Raw genomic sequence first — 20,974 nt, forward strand, 5'->3', positions numbered from 1 at the left:
ATTCTCAACTGTACCCTTATTCAATGAGTGATCATCAAATTATTCCCATTTTCTGTGTTTCAGTTTGCTCATATGTAAAATAATAGCAAAGTACTATTCTTAATAGGGGTGTGTGAGAACCCTGAATGTTAGATTTATGTTAGGTACTTAGCAATTTGCCTGGCACATGGTAAGCATCAAACATTTCAGCCTAGGGAAGGTTATTTTAATTGATGTTCTAGCTTTTCTGTCATTGCATCGGTATCAGTAAAACTATAAAGAAGCATTAATAGTACTCTCTCAGATATAGGAGTTTTTTGAAGTCAGACTAAGTCCATTTGAGCAAAGATTATTCTAGAAATCGGAGTGGCAGCATGTTGGGACTGAAAGGACTCTCCTCGTCAGTTAGCACGTGCCTCACCCAGTCTGCCCTCCAGACTGCCTGCAAGGTGCGTGTGCGCGCTCGTGTTCGGTCATGTCCGACTCTTGCTGACCTCATGGACAGTCTCCTATGCCCATGGACCCTTCCCAGGAAGAATACTGAAGTGGGTTTCCTCCCCCAGGGGATCTTCCTGATCCAGGGATGGAACCTATGTTCCTTGTGCCTCTTACATTGGCAGGCAGATTCTTTACCACTGTGTCACCTGGGAAGCCCTCCCTGAATCATGTATGGAGTATCAATCATATGTGCAGTTGTTATAAAAATTAGATGACTGATTCACATTACATACTGCCTATGATCTCCTTTTACAATATCCCAAAAGCCTGATCATCCACCAATATTTGGCCGAATCACTTAACCCCTGTTGGCCTAATCTGTGAAATAAAGAGTATACACATAATACTATTTCTCCTTACTGTGAATTCAGTAGATTTCACTTAGCATGCAACACTAAAGCTTCAACCAAATGGATTCTGTACTTTTATCAAAGCATGGAGATGTGGGGGAGGAGGCTCTCCTAATTGGATCTAAACACTGTTTGCTGAAGTAGAGACAACCAGAGTTCTTTTGGGTGTTGGCAACGACATCATACTTTCTTAGGCACGTTCTTAACCCAACTCACAATTCTTAGAATTTGCCAGTGACTCAGAAATTCTTCATTGTGCCCCTGGCTTTCTGTGGGCACTTGAAAGTTCAAACATGAGACAATTAAAATCTAAATCCTGTTCATCCACACATATGACTATTTGTTGCCTCTGGTTAGCCACGCATAGAGCTGTAATTATGTGTCCTTCAGAGTTTATGAAACTTGATAAATTAATTGGCGTTTATAAAGCTCTTTGAGCTATGAACATGAAAGGTACTATGGATGTGTCAAATACTTTATTTCATATGTCCACCTTGCCCCAGGATCCAATGTGTGTGTGTGCAGGGGGAGCCTCAAGCCTGAAGCAAGCCAGTGGCAAGGGCAGGAGCCTGCTGCCTTGTCAGCAGTCAGATAGCACAGGGCTAAGGTCAGTCCCCAGTGTGTTACAGAATGTGGTCAGCATTTATTTTCTTTTAACATGAAAATCTGGAATTTCTATGTTACCTGGGAAATCCTTCCTCACTTTGGCAATTCAAAAAGATGGGCAGAGTCAGACTTCACCTGTCTAATTCTATGCCATAGCTCAAATTAAAAGATTGTCTTTTTTCTGTGTTATTTATATATTATTTAACTGTGTGTATGCGCTAAGTCGCTTCTGTTATGTCCGACTCATTGCAACCCTATGGACCATTGCCCACCAGGCTCCTCTGTCCAGGCAATAACACTGGAGTGGGTTGCCATGCCCTCCTCCAGGGTATCTTCCTGACCCAGGGATCAAATCAGCTTCTTTTACATCTCCTGCATTGGCAGGTGGGTTCTTTACCACTAGCGCCACCTGGGAAACCCATTATTTCACTACCATTTCCTTAAAAACAAATCCATGTCAATATTTTCGGTTACACTTCATCTCACCATAGAGACAGGCATAAAGTGAGAGGGATTAGAACCAGCCACTTGTTGGTCATTTATCTCCCATCTGTGTATTTTCCTCTTTTTGAAGGATGATATATATTTTATTTCTAGGCTTGTTGAAATCTCAGATTATTGTGTGAGGGTCCTCTTGTTTCTTATCCCTATTTAGTTCTTTCAGTTAAACTGTTGTTTTATAGAAGGAATCACAGAAAACCAATGGTCAAGGGCCTCCTTGGAAGATCCAGCCCTCACGAAGGACAATGCAGGATGAGTACTGGGTGACAGTTTTCGTGGTGACTGGGACAGATAGGAAATCAATGGTAGACTGTGATGTGACACCTTTGACTCTATTGGAAGGAACGCTCTAGGGGAAAAGGGAAAATGACATGTTAGCTACTTGTGACGTAAAAGGTGAGAGAGCAGGGGAAAAAATACTGAAAACTGATGTATTTCTGAGTCATGTATTACAAAAAAGAAAGTCCTCGTTAGTAAACCAGCAGGGAACCATTGGCCGAAGATCTGAAAATATTTAGTAAGCCTGGAGTTCCTGCTGCTCTGTTCTCTATAGTGCTGGTGAATATGACTTGTACATCTTTATGATTTTTCCTTTGTTAGGGCACTAATGATTGGGCATGTTATTAAAACAAATGTAGGTAATTATAGCCTTCAAGATAGAAGATTCAGTCACATAAGCATGGTGGCAATGTTTCATTTTGTTGTGCATGTATTTGGGGAATATCTGACACAATGGATTCAAGATAGTTTCTGAGACAGGCCAGTCTCCTTTCATGTTTCCTTCTGCATGTCCGTTTGATAACATTTACAAAATTCTACAAATGCATAATTGAAAGTCATATTTTTCAATAGACTTTTATGCTTAAATGTAAATATTGTGATTGTAACTGAGATAGAGCTTGAAACCTGTTTCTGTGGTTTCAAGCTTCCAGCCCACATTCTCCTACCCCTACTCTGTCATCCTCAGCTGTTAGTCAACTTCTAGCATTTATCTTTATTATATACAGCGTTTTGGAGAAAGAAAACTGTGTCTTTGAGTGTTCCAACATGTTTCAGAATGGCCTTTTCATCCAAAGGAGAATATATACTATGTAAGAGAAACAAAGTACCACCTACAGTATAATAGTTACTTGAATATATTATATTTCCTCTGTAACGCAATGTGATTTTAAATAATTGAGATAAAATATACTTCCCTGGTGGCTCAGATGGTAAAGCGTCTGCCTACAATGCAGGAGACCTGGGTTCAATCCCTGGGTAGGGAAGATCTCCTGGAGAAGGAAATGGCAACCCACTCCAGTACTCTGGCCTGGAAAATCCCATGGACAGAAGAGCCTGGTAGGCTATAGTCCATGGGGTCGCAAAGAGTTGGACACGACTGAGCAACTTCACTTTTCTTTCATACTTCCTAAGACATCTGTCAGTTCAGTTCAGTTCAGTCGCTCAGTCGTGTCTGACTCTTTGCGACCCCATGAATCGCAGCACACCAGGCCTCCCTATCCATCACCAACTCCCGGAGTTCACTCAAACTCATGCCCATCGAGTTGGTGATGCCATCCAGCCATCTCATCCTCTGTCGTCCCATTCTCCTCCTGCCCCCAATCCCTCCCAGCATCAGGGTCTTTTCCAACGAGTCAACTCTTCGTATGAGGTGGCCGAAGTATTGGAGTTTCAGCTTCAGCATCAGTCCTTCCAATAAACACCCAGGACTGATCTTCTTTAGGATGGACTGGGTGGATCTCCTTGCAGTCCAAGGGACTCTCAAGAATCTTCTCCAACACCATAGTTGTCTTATTTTCCTCATTAGTAATAATATTAAGAGCAACAGCAATAGCAGGAATATATATAGGTGCAGCACTGTGCAAGGAGAGTTGTAAGCCTATTTTATGTAACTGTCATGACTTTTCATGAAGGGGAGACACTGGGGCTTAGTATTCTTAGGTCAGAGTTCCTCAGGATAGATCCCCACTTGAACCCAATATTTGTGCTTTCTAAAATTAGAAAGGACTTCTAATTTTAGGGCTAAAGGACTTGCCTGGAGGTCCAGTGGTTAAGACTTTCACCTTCCAATGCAGGGGATGTGGGTTTGATCCCTGGTCAGTGAGCTAAGATCCCACATGCCTAGAGATCAAAAAACCAGAACATAAAACAGAAGCAGTTTTGTAACAGATTCAAGAAAGCCTTTTAAAATGGTCCATATCCAAAACTCTTTTTAAAAAAATCATGTGTATAGTAGTAACATTTGAAAAAAAACTTTTCAAAAAAAAAACAAAAAACTTTTCAGATACACAGGCTTATTTTTTGACAATTTAGGAAATAAAGAAATGTGTAGAGAAGAAATACAATTTACTAGTAATTCCATTTTTCAGTTTTAGAGTATGATTCTTTCTACTACTCTTTGTATGCAAAGCTCCCTGCTTTAAAAAGCAAAATAGTATCACACTGTATCCTTCCACTTAATGTTATGAATATTTACTGTATCGCTATGACTGCAACCATGAAATTAAAAGATGCTTGCTCCTCAAAAGAAAAGCTTTGACAAACCTAGACAGCATATTAAAAAGCAGAGATGTTACTTTGGCAACAAAGGTCTGTCTAGTCACACTTATGGTTTTTCCAGTAGTCATGTATGGATGTGAGAGTTGGACCATAAAGAAGGCTGAGTGCCAAAGAATCGATGCTTCTGAAATGTGGTATTGGAGAAGACTCTTGAGAGTCCCTTGGACTACACAAGGCGATCAAACCAGCCAATGCTAAAGGAAATCAATCCTGAATATTCATTGGAATTACTAATGTTCTCTGAAGCTGAAGCTACAATATTTTGGCCATCTGATGTGAAGAGCTGACTCGTTAGAAAAGACCCTGATGCTGGGAAAGTTTTAAGGCAGGAGGAGAAGGGATAACAGAGTATGAGATGGCTGGATGGCATCACCAACTCAATGGATGTGAGTTTGAGCAAGTTCCAGGAGATGATGAAGGACAGGGAAGCCTGGTGTGCTGCAGTCCATGGGGTCGCAAAGAGTCAGACATGACTGAGCGAATAAACAACAAATGTAAATTTATGGATTATTTTTAAAAGCCACTTAATACTCCATCATGTAGTGTTTCCTGAATTGTTAAGTATTGATTTTATTATTTCTACCATAATTTTCCTGTGAAAAGGATGTCTTGCCAATTATTTCTTCAGGATAAATTATGAGAATTGGATCAAAAACTAGCAAGGTTTTTAAAACTCTTCATAAACATAAGGTCCATGCCCTTAATTTCTACCTTATTCTTATAAAAATAAGCATTTTTGCTTGTTTTATAAACATATGCCTATTAAAGCTTGTTTTAACTTCTAACAATCTAGGAATCTTTGATTCTTTTTTAACTTATTTGGCTGTGCCAGATCTTAGCTGTGGCATGAGGGACCTTTGATCTTCATTGCTACCTGTAGGATCTTTAGTTATGGCATGTGGAATCTAGTTTGCTGATCAGGGATTGAACCCAGGCACCCTGCATTGAGAGCATGGGGTCTTATCCACTGGACCCCCAGGGAAGTCCCTGGGAATCTTTGATTCTTAATCAGTGGTTCCTAAACCTTTCAAATGTAGTATGTCATTTTTACAATTAACGCCTTGACATGCCCTACTTTTAGATCCTGAAATGTAATTTATAGTAAATATAAACTACCTGATGCAAAGAGCTGACTCATTTGAAAAGACCCTGATGCTGTGAAAGATTGAGGGCAGGAGGAGAAGGGGACGACAGAGGATGAGATGGTTGGATGTCATCACCGACTCAATGGACATGAATTTAGGTAAACTCTAGGAGCTGGTGATGGACAGGGAGGCCTGGCATGCTGCAGTCCATGGGTTGCAAAGAGTCGGACACAACTGAGCGACTGAACTGAACTGAAACTATCTATGCTTACAATTTAAATATATGTGTATAACATCTTGATCTTAATGTGTAAATGCGTTATGTATTTAAGTAGTAATACATAATCTAACAGGCTTCCCAGATAGCACTAGTGATTAAGAACCTGCCTGACAGTGCAGGAGATGTAAGAGATGTGGGTTTGATCCCTGGGTTAGGAAGATCCTGGAGGAGGGCATGGCAATCCACTCCAGTATTCTTGCCTGGAGAATCCCATGGTCTAAGGAGCCTGGCAGGCCACAGTCCATAGGGTCGCAAAGAGTCAAACATGACTAAAGCAACTTAACACACACACACACACATACACACACATATATATATATAAAATCTAATAATATGTACTTTGGTGTGGAAACCTGGGGTTCCACATCACTAGAAGATACAATGAGCTTTCCAGGTGGCTCATATGCTAAAGAATCTAACTGCAATGCATGAGACCCTGGGTCAGAGAAGATCCCTGGGCTTGATCCCTGGGTCAGAGAAGATACTTAGAGAAGGGAATGGCTACCCACTCCACTATTCTTGCCTGAAGAATCCCATGGACAGAGGAGTCTAGAGGGCTATTGTCCATGGGGTTGCAAAGAGTCAAACACAAGAAGATACAATATAAGTCATCAGCTGCTTCTACCTGTCCCTCAAATCAGTGAGGAAAAAGCAGCTTTGATACATGTGTGTCGTGGATACTCAGAACACTTTATGACATGAACTTTCCAAACATTGTAAAACTGTTGGTAAAGTTCCAAACAAACTATAGCACAATACTCCTTTGATTTACATGGTAGTGTATTCCTGAAACAATTCAAGGTGTATTTTAAAGCATGCATAAAAACATTTGTATACCTAAAATGAAATTAAACTTTAGGCTCAGTAAATCCTATTCAGGTCTCACCTGCAAACAGCAGGACTTTTTAAAACTCATGTGGGAACAGAGACGGTTCTCAGTCATTTGAGACTGCCTAGAGCATGTCAGAACTTCCCATAAGCTTGTCTGCCCACTTCCTGTATCACCTAATGTGTGTTTTCCATATGTCCCCTAGGGGTGGTAATACTCTTTAAGAAGTACTGCTATGCGCAGACTAGTCTAGGATTTGAATACAGGAATGAGAATAATAAATTCTCAGATCTATTCCTTGATAACGAACTCGTAACTCAGTTACTCCCATTTTGAAGAGACTGACCTTAAGGTTCAAAACCCACAATTTCCCATATAGTTGTACTCATTATATCAAATGAATTCTCCCTCCATCTTTTTCTACCTTTTGTCTACTCTTTGGTTTTAAAATTCACCCGAGTCTGAAAGTAAAAATTGCATGCTTTAAGATAAAAATAACCAGGCCCTTTAGTTTAATTTTATTTCTTTGCAAGAAGGAAATAATTGTCAATGGCCATAGCAATTATACCCTAGTCAAAAAGCTAAGCCACGTATGATTTCTAATTCCACTTGTATTCTTAAAGTGTAATTCCATTTTGTATTCATCATTCAACTATTTTCAATATCTCCTGAGATTGCAGTTACATCCTTTTCTAATTCGGAAGTCACCATCAATTAAATTACCATGTTTAACATTTACAATAGGGACACCATGACACATCCAACAGTTTGCTACAAATATCATGCCACAAAAAGACAAGGCTCGAGAGTCTTCAAATATGCATGTTTTCATCACTTGCAACCATGCATAAATATGCTCTTGCACAGGCACCACTGGAGGCTGTGACTAGGTGTATCCTGAAGCATCTACTCACTCTCTACTCACATGGTCTCTAAAATGCCTGGCAGGGTTTAGTAAATAATAATTCCAAAGCAAAGGAGGTCTTTGCTATGTGGGAAATAACTAACATAAGTGGACAGATATTGAGCCATGATCTTAATTCCCAAGCAAGTGAATTTGTCACAATGGACAAATTAGTAAACCCATCCAGAAAACTTGGAGACACTCTCACTACTGCAAACCAACCATCATACCTCTATTATACCAGAACAGACTTTGGGAATGGTTATAATCACATTTTAAAACAATTAAAATGAGGAAATATTATGCATTTCCAATTTTATATTTTTGTAAACATAGACATAAAACATAAACATAAAAACTAAGGAAAAGTTAAATATATATATACCAAATGTAAATGTTGACTGGACTTCCCTTGTAGGTTAGTCGGTAAAGAATGCGCCTGCAGTCCAGGAAGTGAAGTCGCTCAGTCGTGTCCGACTTTTGCGACCCCATGGACTGTAGCCTACCAGGATCCTCAGTCCATGGGATTTTCCAGACAAGAATACTGGAGTAGCTTGCCATTTCCTTCTCCAGGAGACCCAGGTTAAATCCGTAAGTCAGGAAGATCCCCTGGAGAAGGAAATGGCAACCCATTCCAGTATTCTTGACTGGGTAGTCGTATGGACAGAGGAGCCTGGTAAGCTACAGTCCATGAGGTCGCAAGAGTTGGACACGACTTAGCAACTAAATCACCACAATGTTGACTTCCCTGGTGGCTCAAGACAGTAAAGAAGCCGCCTGCAATGCAGGAGTACTGAGTTTGATCCCTGGGTCGGTAAGATCCCCTGGAGAAAGGAATGGTAACCCACCCCAATATTCTTGCCTGGAGAATCCCATGAACAGAGGACCCTGGCAGGCTTCAGTCCGTATGGTCACAAAGAGTCAGACACAACTGAAGCAGCTTAGCATGCACAGATATATAAAATATCACTTATAATTGCAATGAATATTTACTATTCTCATTTAAAATTTGAGTTCTTTTTATACATTATTTGAGAAACAAGGTTAAAATCATTTTACTAAAATTTTTATTTGCTCTGTAGGGAAGAATATTTGACCTCTCTTCTGTTGGTATAGAATGTACCAAGATAACAGCTTTACAAATCTGTACTCTTCCAGCATTAGATTAATAATATAAATGGACTTCAAATGTGTTTTATTTCCAACTTGAGATTTTATAGGATAAGTAAATGGTAGAAGTTTTAAATTCTTCTTTTCCCAAGGATTTTTAACTGCTCTAGGTCATCCCTTAAATATTTCATGTACCTTTATCAGCAAGGAATATGATTAATAGGGGAAAATTAGTGCTATATAGCCCTAAAGTAGTTTATTCAGCAACTGTTCCTTATATGGAAGACATTTTGCTTGGTACAGAGGCTACACAACAAGGATGGGGAACCTTTATTGAGGCTTTACCAGGATATAGGTTTATTTATACCATTTGCTACTGAACTGGTATTTTTATTCTCTCTTCGCAGCTTGATGAAGTATAACATTTTTCCTCTAAAAACTCATATTCTATTAAAGACAAGTGAAATCAGTATGGTAAATGAAATTATAAGGGCATGATTAAATTGTTGTGAAAGCAAGAGGAGAGTGCTCCTAATTCTTCCAGGAGGGCTTCCCAGAGGAGGCAATATTTGAGCCGGAGCTTGAGAAATGAAAGAGATTTTGAGAGACAAAAAAGCTAAACGATGATGCTCCAGACACATGGAATATGAACATTTCCTGAATATTAAAAACAGTAATCTCCTGTGAGGGAAATTTGAGATTCTTGGGAAGACATAAAAGGAGGAAGTATTAGATTGAAGGTTAGATTGTGGACATTTTAAATGCTCTATTAAGTTGTTAAGTTGCCGACTCACGAACAACTCTTTGTGACCCAATGCACTGTAACTCTCCTGGCTCCTCTGTCCATAGGATTTCCCAGGCAGCACTGGAGTGAGTTGCCATTTTTTTTTCTCCAGGGGGATCTTCTTGACACAGGGATCAAACCTGCCTCTCCTACAGTGGCAGGTGGATTCTCTACTGCTGAGCTACCAGGAAGCCCTCTATTAAGTTATTTGGATTTTAAGTACATGCCAAGATGAATGGGAAGGAGAGTGGAATGTCCGATTTGGGGGAAGCTTTGGAACCCTAGGGACAATGAAATGTATCTGTACTGGGGCAAAGGAGAGGCCCCAGTTCAGCAATAATTCCTTTCTCTACCACCTACATTTCAGATTTGCTATTTAAATGTGACAATATTTAAATTTGAACTAATGCCAAAAAGTAATTATGAAGACTAATCTGCTATAGGGTTTTTCAAAGTTACAAATGAGTGATTTGGCAATCCCTACTCTTCCAGGCTGTGATGTTAGCTCAGCTAATGAGGAGCCAGAGGTAAATGTTTTCCTATAGCTTCAACATATGTAACTATACACACAGATTATTATTCTTTCTATTGTAAAAATTTTCATCTTTTTTATGATGTCTCAAAAAACTAACATTATGATTTTCCTCAGTGACTTTTCATCTACTTTTTCTTAAATTGAGAATAAGTTTACTTCTGTAAAAATTTTTTTCTTAGTGTATGTATTTTCCTTCTATATTCATATATCAGTGTATATCTGAGTTATGATACACAGTGCATGATGCTTTTGGTCTCGCAAAAGAACTAAGAATATTGATCAAATGGTTTCCCTTTCATACAGATGGGAAATCTGAATCTGAGAAGCTTTTGGGTGATATCAGTGGAGTTTGGGGGGTTGGTGGATGCTGGAAACTGCCTTAATTCCTGACTTTGTTTTTTTGTCTTCCTGTTACTCAGTCTGTTTTACTATTTGGTTTTCTGGCTTCATTGAGTATTCTCCCACATATGTATAGAAATGATTTTTTTTTTAATTTTTAGGTACATCTTTGGCTTAGGATGTTATTAATTTCAAGTAGATAAATATCAGGATATGAGTAGGTGGTTTGAATTCAGAGAGAGAAATTCATCATAATATGTTGACACACTTTTCGGTGCCAAAGTCAGGGGAACATATGGTTTACTGGGTTCTCTGAACACTGCATTTTTGTTAATATCATTTCTTTTAAAACCAGTTATTTTAGGCTTAGCAGATAAAATGAAGAGTCTGACATACTTAGTTTATGCCAAATATATTCATTTTTATCATTTATCTCTCATAATTTGTTCATTCCTTGTCTTGTCTTTTTCTCTTTAATTTAACCACTTTAAAACCCATTAGTTACTCTGAAACAATAATGTTATGTGTATTAGGGAGATTTAGCCATAGTCACAAATTTATTATGAAATTAGACAATGTAATAGCTTGACACATTGGGCTGTGCTTCCTAACGAGATGTGTGACGTCTGGCATGACTCAGCTGGTAAATACCATGAGCCCAATGGCCTCAGAAAATAGATATTGTCCTCTCAGCTACTAGCACTTTAGATACTAGCACTCTGCAGGGCTTCTGCAGAGCTGGGAATTCTAGATAGCTGTAGATTAGCCTTTATTACAAATGACTTTACTTTCATTTGTAGTGGAAGTATTCCTAGACTCTCAGTGCATCTTTATTTCATGCCTTAAAATCTTGGGATCAAAACTTTTAAAGATGGACTTAGTTATGAATATTTGCTAAGGATTGGGTGATGCTGACATCAGAGCTTCAGCTACTGACATGGGTACCACGGAGCTGATGATGAAATAGGTGATCTTGTACAGTCCGTCCTAGAGAAAACTCCCTGCGGCAGGTCAACTCGCTTTATTGGTAATTTGCCTCTTTCTCATAATGGTGAAGGCAGTCTTGACTTTCTGAGAGCCTTGGCAGCAAAATTGATCTTTACCTATTAACTTTGCTGAAATGGATCCATCTCTTATAAAAATCTCTCATCCTCAAGAAGAAGGCCCCATCTTTCCTGTGCTGTCAGTGTTCTTTGCCTTGTCCAGAAATACTAATTTTTTTTTTCTTCAACAATCCAATGGCTTCTCAGTGTCTACATATTTGCCCTTATTTCTACCTGGTACATGGGTTTGAGTAAACTCCGGGAGTTGGTGATGGACAGGGAGGCCTGGCGTGCTGCGATTCATGGGGTCGTAAAGAGTCGGACATGACTGAGCGACTGAACTGAACTGAACTGAAAAGAATATCTATAATTTATACCCTGTTAAAGATCCTGATGCTGGGAAAGATTGAAGCCAAAAGGAGAAGAGGTCAGCAGAGGAGGAGATGGTTAGATAGCATCACTGACTCAATGCATATGAATTTGAGCATATTCCAGGAGACAGTGAAAGACAGAGGAGCCTGGCATGCTACAGTCACAAAGAATTGGACATGACTTAGCAACTGAACAGCAACAAAAGAATATAAGGAAAACTACCTGTGACTCTTTTAGGGGTTTATGCAAAGCTATTTTCTACGAGTTCGTACCTGCACTTATTCATCAAGAAGAAAATGATACTTGTGTAGATAAAAAATCCAGTCACATTTGTTTTTAAGCTCCCTTTAACGTTTTCCCTTGAACACAAGCAAGATCAAAGTAGCATTTCTAATGAAAGAATTAAGTTGAAAGTCCAGTGAGATTCCTGCATCAAGATCAAACTTCTCACTAAATCACTTCTTTGGTAATATTCCATGTTATTTCTTCTTGGTTTTGGTGCTAGTTCTGTTATTTAAGAAAACATAATAGTGCATTCTGGACTTGATATATAAGGGCCCTCAGGGGGCTCCAGTGTCTGGCAGAAACCTTTGCTGTTTTCATCCTTGAGGTTTGAGACTAGCCTCCTATTCCCAAATCCACTATGTAAATGTAAAGTTTAATGGAAGTCAAGGTTCTGAGTTCTATAAAAGAGATCAGAGAGCAAAAGTATCAATACAAAAAGAGGTCAAATGTGTAATTGTGAACTTAAGTTACAAAGTAGGTAGATGTAGAGGTCTACCTGAATCCCAAAGGCATCATGATCCCATCAATAAACAGCAGTTAAAGTAAGGCTTTCTACTATGTGCCAATATCCTTCTTGTTGGTTATTTTTGCTACATGCTTGCTTTCGGGTAGGGGGGACCTGAGAAATTTAGAGGAAGAATGTAACCTTTGATTCAGGCCTTTGGAAAATACATTCTATAGACACTGATGCAGTGGCCTGTTTTAACCACGTATGTGGACGGACGCATGAAGTTGCTATACCTGGGGATTACTAATATATACATAACGTTTCAAAAGAATAGCTTCTTTTTTCAGATTTTTAAATTATCATTTTTACTATAGCAAATATGGGACCAAAATCATTAGAGCTTCTGAGACCCTCACAGGCCACTTAGTTCAATAACTGATTTTATAAAAGAAAAGGGCCTGGAAACATTCCTTTTTAGTTTAGATTTTCCTTCTTTCCTTACATCCTCCCACTTCCCTTTCTTCAGTGATTTTTTTTTAATATATATATTTCACTAGAAACAGAGTTTTCTTTAAAAAGAAGGAAAAGACTAGTACACTACAAAGAATTTAGCTTTCTTTTGATTTCAGAGTAATGTTCTGAGTAATGAAAATCAGAATGCTTCATAAATTTCAAATCTTAAGGCCATCCTGACTATTTACTTACTGTGTAAAGTCTACATCCTTACTATTCTTGTTCATGACTAAAAATCACACGAAGAGGAAATGCAGTGCCTCCTTGTTGCTCCTGTTTTGTTTCTATAGAAAAGACATTTAGGGGTTTTAGAAATATGTGAATGTGGAGCAGCACCTTTAGTGGTCCAAGCACACCCTCTTTCCACCAGTACGGCTTTGCCCAGGCAGCCTATCCACTCCGGATCCACTCCTGTGTTTATTTGCACACCCCCGTCTCAAAGTGCACCTGCTTTAGAAGCAGCTTCTGGACCAGCTCGCAGCCCACAAAGCTAAATCTCCTTCCTGGTTCTCTATGTAGCAAGGACTGTCAGCACAGCATACTTTAGGACTTGATTATATTCCCAGGTAACATTGTAATGGCCTCCAGGTGTCTTTTGGAACATCAGTTTTATATTTCATCACTCTATGGGATTAAAGCAGTATTGGCTTTCATCATTCTGAGCCCCAAAGATACCTCGTCATGTCCTGGGAAAAGGATAAGCAGTAAATAAAACATCCACTCGTGGCTTGATGTAGCATAGCAGAACGTTCAGTTTTAGGGAAGGAAAGAGCCTTTTAATGAGATGCCTGCCAACACAACAGGAAATGTTCAAGCCCGAGAATGGTAATATGTGGCCAAATAGAGCAGGCATCATTGGAATTAATACTGTAATTTAAAATGTCGCCTGACAGCTTGGTAAATACAGTTTTAACACCAAATGGGGAGGCTGGGGAGAGGACGTCTCAGTTCTTTGAGCGCTACTGCTTTCCACTGTTCAGTGAGCAAAAGAAGCCAGCTATTAGGTTCCTGACAAAGCAATTATACAGACAGAGACACTGGGAGTTGACCTGACATTTGCCCTTGGGTAGTTGTCATAGCAGCAGGCTGAATAGAGCAGCATGATACAATTGCTACTGCAGGCTTGGAGGAAGTTCCGCCCTAAATGCAGCACATTTGAACATTAATTTACAGGCATGTATATTAATTGTTCCTTAACGGTGGCCATCACGGTCCTTTGCTTAGCACTTACCTGATTTTAAGTACTTATTTCAGAAGAAGTCCAAGTTTAAAGGCAACAACTACATGCCTTTGCAGGATCTGCAGTGATGTATCCAGGGTATTGTTCCTCAGGGAGAAGTTATTTTAAACAGTGTTGCTAACAAAAGAAAGGTTTAGATGCTGTAAACTGGATGTAGCTTTTTTTTTTTAAGCTATGTATGTTGTGTCTATTCTCCTCAAATAAATTTTGTCCTTATTTACTCTTTGCTTATTCCCAAATGTATGCAGGCACCTCTAGATCTGTGTCTGATATGCAGAAGACAGCTATTTAAAGTTATCTATAGAAAGATGTGTGTATAGGTAAATACATTATGTCGACATGAAGGAGAAGGTATTTGTCAATATATTAAGAAAGGCTCTGAGGACAGTACTGGAGTACTCACTTGTGTTTTTAAAATATTGCTTTCAGTTTCATAGGCTAAATTTGGTTTTAATGTGGACAGGTTCTTCCAAAACTGAAGTCTTAATAGCAACATTAAATTACATATCATTATATAGTCATATTTTATAAGAAGTTATAATCATTAATGCATGCATAGTCTCTAAACACTCAAACTAACTGCATAATTTTTTAACAAAAAATATGATTCTTTTCCAATGTTAAATATATGATCTTCTGCCTAAAACAAAAAGAATAAAGCTCCTAATATTCTGTATGGAAAGCAGAGAACCTGTATATTCTAAATCACGATCTTATGGAATTATGGAATAAGCATCAGGAAACGCTCATAAAAGATTAGTATACCCACGTGCAGTAGGGTATGTTAGTTCTTGCCCTCAATCAATATGCATTTCCAACTTTAGGAGAAGTTTTAAGACTGCATTTTTAATTCATTTCTTTTGAGCTGATGAAAATAGAAAGAATGCTGCTGACAAAAGAAAAGTAGAAATATAATCTGACTAATAATAACATTTTTTCTAAAGGTTTAAGGAAAATTAATGTGATATATTGAGTTACAGTAATTTCAAACCAGCATTTCAGAAATTACAAAAGTATGCATATACAATAATCTGAATTCATGATAACCTAAATATAAGATATCAAGTTTAATTGAATTTTGTCTTTGTTATGACTCAGGTTGGAAATTAGGGGAGTTTTCCAGAAAGAATGGAAGCACAATTTGTTTGGACATGAGAATATGTAAATATCAAAGTTTACTGTATTATAATGAACTTATTTTTAAGAATGTATTTAAAAACATAAAGTATGTTCACATAAATGACACAAAAATTTAGGGTATGTCCAATCTAATCTAAATCCATATATTATATGTTAAGGGAGATGCTCTTCTGTATTATTCCCTAGGGATACATAAAGGAGCATTTGTCTGCTGTCTCAAGCCATTGAGATAGAGTTGTCTGACTATCTCTGTATTGTGATCTGCAGCCACAAGAATGAGGGTTAAACAGGGAAGTGTCCAATGAGTACATATTTAGAAATAAGGAAACCTGACTGGCTTTTCTTCTCAGAGATAACTTGAATTAGGAATTTCCAAAGCATTTCTTTCATTAAGTAAGCAGTGAAGTTAGTGTTAGTTGCTCAGTCGTGTCTAACTCTTTGCAATCCCACAGACTGTAGATCGCCAGGCTCCTCTGTCCATGGGATTCTCCAGGCAAGAATACTGGAGTGGCCAGTTGCCATTCCCTTCTCCAGAGGATCTTCCCAACCCAGGGATCGAACCTGAGTCTCCTGCATTTCAGGCAGATTCTTTATCGTTTGAGCTACAGGGAAAACCTTAAGCAGTGAAACACCAGGCCAAAATCTTTTTTAAGTTTAGAAGTGATCCAGGAGAGTGTGATCTGACATTTGATGACCATTGAAAGTAATTGAAGAAAAGCAGTGCCAAGACTTGGAACACATAGAACTCTCTTACTTGAAAGTGTTACAGAAGTTAGTCAAAAATGGTTCAAACGGGGATTTATAAGCTTGGTTAGGTAACTAAAAATTCTAGCATTAGGCCAGTTCTATATGTGGTCGATTGTCTTATAGATAAACAGGATCTCTCTCAGAGATCTCTTAACTCTACTTCATCTTTATTGCTTCTCTTCTCAGACAGTTTCTCCCTCAGGGTAGCAATGTGGCTGCAGCAGCTCCAGCTTTCCATTGTCCTCACTATGATTGAGCCACACATTCAACCTGGAAGCAACTGCTGAGGTCAAGAGAACAGACTAGGTCGCAAGCTCAGTTTAGGATTCATGGATGTGGTCATCTATGTACAGTACATGGAATAAGAGTGGGAGAGGAAAATCAGATATACTTTACTAAAGGAGGGAGGGGAGAAGGTGAATGCTAAAAGGTCAAAGGAAAACAATGTTTGCTCTAGTGGGCTGTATTACTTTCCTAGGGATTCCATGACGAAGTACCACAAACTTAGTGACTTGTTCTTGTTGTTGTTTAGACCCTCAGTCGTGTCTGACTCTTTGTGACCCCATGGACTGCAGCACTCCAGGCTTCCCTGTCCTTCACTATCTCCTGGAGTCGATGATGCCATCCAACCATCTCATCCTTTGTGGCCCACTTCTCCTCCTTCCCTCAATCTTCCCCAGCATCAGGGTCTTTTCCAATGAGTTGTCTCTTCACATCAGGCAGCCAAAGTATTGAAGCTTCAGCTTTATCATCAGTCCTTCCAATGAATATTCAGGGTTGATTTCCTTTAGGATTGACCAGTTTGATCTCTTTGCTGTCCAAAGGACTCATAGAGAGCTCAGTGGCTTAAAACAACAGAAGTGTTTTATCTCACAACTCTGGAGGCTAGAAGGCCAAATTAAGACATTGGAAGGGCCATGCTCTGTCCTAAGCCTCTTGGGGAGGATCCTGCCTTGCCTCTTCTAGTTTCTGGTAGCCTTAGGCATCCTTTCACTTGTAGCAGCCATCACTGCCTCCTCTGTCACATGGCCATATTCTGTCTATGTCAACATCACTTCTGTTCTTATGAGGATCCAGTTGTATTGGAATAGGGCCCGCCCTAATTCCCTATGGTCTCATCTTAACTAGATTACATCTGCAAAGACCCTGTTTCTAAATAAGGTCACATTTGTGGGTATTAGGGGTTAGGACTTCAGTATGTTTTCTGATGACACAACTCAACTTGTAAAGTCTGCCCTCTGCCTTCCTTGCCAAATTCATGTCTTTCTCACTTGCAAAATACATTCACATTCTCCACTTCATCAGAAGTCTTAATTCATTCCAGCATCAACTCTAAAATCTCATCGAAATATAATTAACTTAAAAAATCTCAAATCTTATAAATCATCAAAATCAAGTATGGACCATTCTGGAGCAAAATTCCTATCCATGTGTGGACTAGAAAACAAGTCATATGCTCCGAAAATACAATGATGGGAGAGGCACAGGATAGATATACCCATTCCAAAAGGGAGAAGTGGGAAGGAGAAAAGGGACATAGGTCCCAAGCAAATCTAAAACTCAGCAGAGTAAAATCTATTAGATTTCAAGGTGTGAGAACAGACACAGTGAAGACAGAATATAATGTGTATCTATAAATGCAAAATATATAACTATTTCAAATGCTATTTAGATGGAAAATTTTATAAACTATCTGAGTTTTATTTTTAAAGATTTGATATAGAGATAATATCTGTATTCATTTATTTGCTTTTAAAAATTACGTGAGTTTTATCATCAGGAGATAGTTATGTATAATCTTTCTCTTTCTTTCTTGTATATAATATAAAAAACCTCTTATACAAAATGAAATTTTATAGCAACATGTGAAGAAATGTTATCGTTTGAAAACAGTGATAGATATAGAGAATACAAATAATAGAAATATAATTTTTATAAAAGAAGGTATATATTAGCCCTATTGACTATCTACATATGCTTTGCTTTCATGAATATAGCAAATATATATACTCCATTATGTTGTTAGTGTCAAATTTAGAAAGTACATTACACATCTCCACACCCCCATAGTCACAAAATCTGTTCTTTATTAAAATATCTTAATATTTTATTTTTTCTAAAAAATATTACATTTAAAATAGGAATATTACATAGAGTTTAATGGGTTTTTTTCTGCTTTAGAGAAAAAATTCTTATAGAACCCAGTAATTCATGCATATAAACTCTGTGTATATATCACCTGATTGAGGCCATCTGTAATAAGACACCAATAAGTATTTCTTAATGATCAGGAAACCATTTATTAATGAGCTGCTTCTTGTAAAGTACTGTTCATTCATTAGCTCTACAGTGCTGACCAAGCTTTAAATGTGTGTATTCCTTTCTAAAATTAAGTTAAAATTGACCTCTCTAAAATCAAACTAAAATTGCCCTCTTTTGTTTCCTTGTTTGAAAGTGAAAGTCGCTCAGTTGTGTCCGACTCTTTGCGGCCCTGTGGACTGCAGCTTGCCAGGCTCCTCTGTCCATGGGATTCTCCAGGAAAGAATACTGGAGTGGGTTTCTATTCCCTTCTCCAAGGGATCTTCCTGACCCAGGGATCAAACCCCGGTATCCTGCATTGCAGGCAGAGTCTTTACCCTCTGAGCCACCAGGGAAAACTTTGTTTAATGTATTGCTTTTCTGTGAATATGAAAGCACTGTATAAAATCAGAGACTTATTAATTATGGAGGTACCCACTGAAGGCAGATTCTGAAAAATATCTACACTGAAGGTGAACACATTAACAGCCCAGCCCAGATGTACCCCTGTGCAAGGCTGAGGGGATAGACATCAGAGTTTGTTGCTGTTTAGTCACTAAGTCATGTCCAACTCTTTTGCAACTGTGTTTGCGACTCTTTTTTTTGTAACCCATGATGCTCCTCTCTCCATGGGATTTCTCAAGCAAGAATACTGGAGTGGGTTGACCGTTTTCTTCTCCAGGGAATTTTCCCAACTCAGGCATCAAACCCACATTTCCTGCATTGGCAGATGTATTCTTTACCGCTGAGCCATTAGGGAAGCCCTAACATCAGGGATGCTTGGCTGCAAATTCCTTCCCTTAATCCCTTCCTGAGCAACCCAATCAGGAGGAAGAAAGGGGCTATGTCTCGGTCTTTGTAACCTAGCAGGACTCCACGTTCTTTGAATCTCAGATATGAAGTCAATATAGTAGATGCTTTTGTATCGAGTAACTCAGGAGCCTCTTTCATGAGACACAGCTTAGGAACCCGGAGCTGGGCTATAGCTGTGGCCAGGGTCCAAGGCAAAGATGAATCACACTCAGTAGGTCTTATGAGTATTTCCAGGAATAAATCAGTTCCCCTGCATTGTGACATGTGACTTGCTTCAACAAGTCTGAAAACAAATACCACTGCCCTGGTATTTTGAATATAAATAAAAATGAATCATTCTTTCTCAGTACATAAAACCAGTATATTTCAAAAGTACATTGGAAAGATGGCAGAATGCAAATGTGTTTTATTTGACCTGAACATTGTTGTAAAATGTTTGCATCTGAATGCTTTTCAAGGGAACGTGTACTCTGGAATTTTCCCCTGCCCCCATATCTTCCCATTGCTCCGTAGATAAACCTCTTCACTCACATGTGTACTTTGTCTTGTCTCTAGGGGCAGTTGAGTTTGATGCCTTGTAGTATATCAAAACTTTTGATTTACCTAGTATAAGACAAGTCTTTTATTATCCAAATATATGTGCCAATATTTTTGCCTTAAAAATTAAAGCTTTACTAATCCTTTGAGAAAAATATTTAAGATGAGGAATAAGATAAAGTAAGTCACCTACATACTAACAAGTTCCATGCAGAGAATGCATTCACTAGTCTAATTTGTTCATTAGTCCAACAAATTTAGCCTAGGTCCTCAACTGACACAGTTGGCCATCTATATAGTACTATAGATGTACTATAGTATATAGTACTATATATATATAGTATAGTACTATACTATAGTACTATATGTACTATACTGTACTATAATAGGTTTATAATACTTTTCACGCCACAAATAATACATAAAAACAAACACAAAAAATAAAGGAAACATTGTTAATCATTTAGTACGGTACCTTGAAAAGTCCAGTCCAGTCCAACACTTGGCATAGGGAGCACATTCGCATCTTTGAAAGTTTGCAATGTAAGGTTTGTATGTAGGCGACATACTGTACTCTTCGTATGTTTTATCTATTCCAGCTTACCTGAATGCAAACATGCTATCTCCTCCACATTTTTCTGTGGCAGTTTAGAAACATGTTTAAAGGATAGGAAACAGGAATAAGAAAGGTATTTAAATTTTACTCTTTATATTTTAGCTTTAACTAATATGTGGTTTCACCCTTGAGAGAATACTTGCTATTTTAAAAGTAATACATGTATCAGTCAGAATTTGAGTATATGAATAAACATCAGTCAGAATATACAAATATAAATCAAACTCAAGCTGAACAACAACAAGCTAAATTAAAAATTTTGTCCTTAACCAGCTACTGTATTAAGGTTTATTTCCTTCTCAAAACCTAACTTTCTGCGTGACTTCCATGAACTACTTGAAACCAGCAGCCTTGCTTGGCACAAAACATGTTGTTCAATTGCTCACTCATGTCCGAATCTTTGCAACCCCATGGAATACAGCACGCCAGGCCTCCCTGTCCTTCACTGTCTCCCAGAATTTGCTCAAACTCATATCCATTGAGTCAGTGATGTCATCCAACCATCTCATCCTCTGTCATCCCCTTCTCCTCCTGCCCTCAATCTTTCCCAGCATCAGGGTCTT

At 38.5% G+C, this 20,974-nt stretch overlaps 1 protein-coding gene and 1 non-coding gene across 8 annotated transcripts in view; both read left to right on the top strand.

Annotated features, from left to right (window-relative positions):
• Positions 1 to 20,974, top strand: part of NOL4 (nucleolar protein 4) — a 452,815-nt gene that overhangs the window by 338,435 nt on the left and 93,406 nt on the right. The window lies entirely within an intron of this gene.
• Positions 3,128 to 3,199, top strand: TRNAC-ACA. Its single transcript has one exon. It is a non-coding gene; the product is annotated as a tRNA-Cys (tRNA).

This window comes from Cervus elaphus, chromosome 27, assembly GCF_910594005.1.
Source record: "Cervus elaphus chromosome 27, mCerEla1.1, whole genome shotgun sequence".
Lineage (NCBI taxonomy): Eukaryota > Metazoa > Chordata > Mammalia > Artiodactyla > Cervidae > Cervus > Cervus elaphus.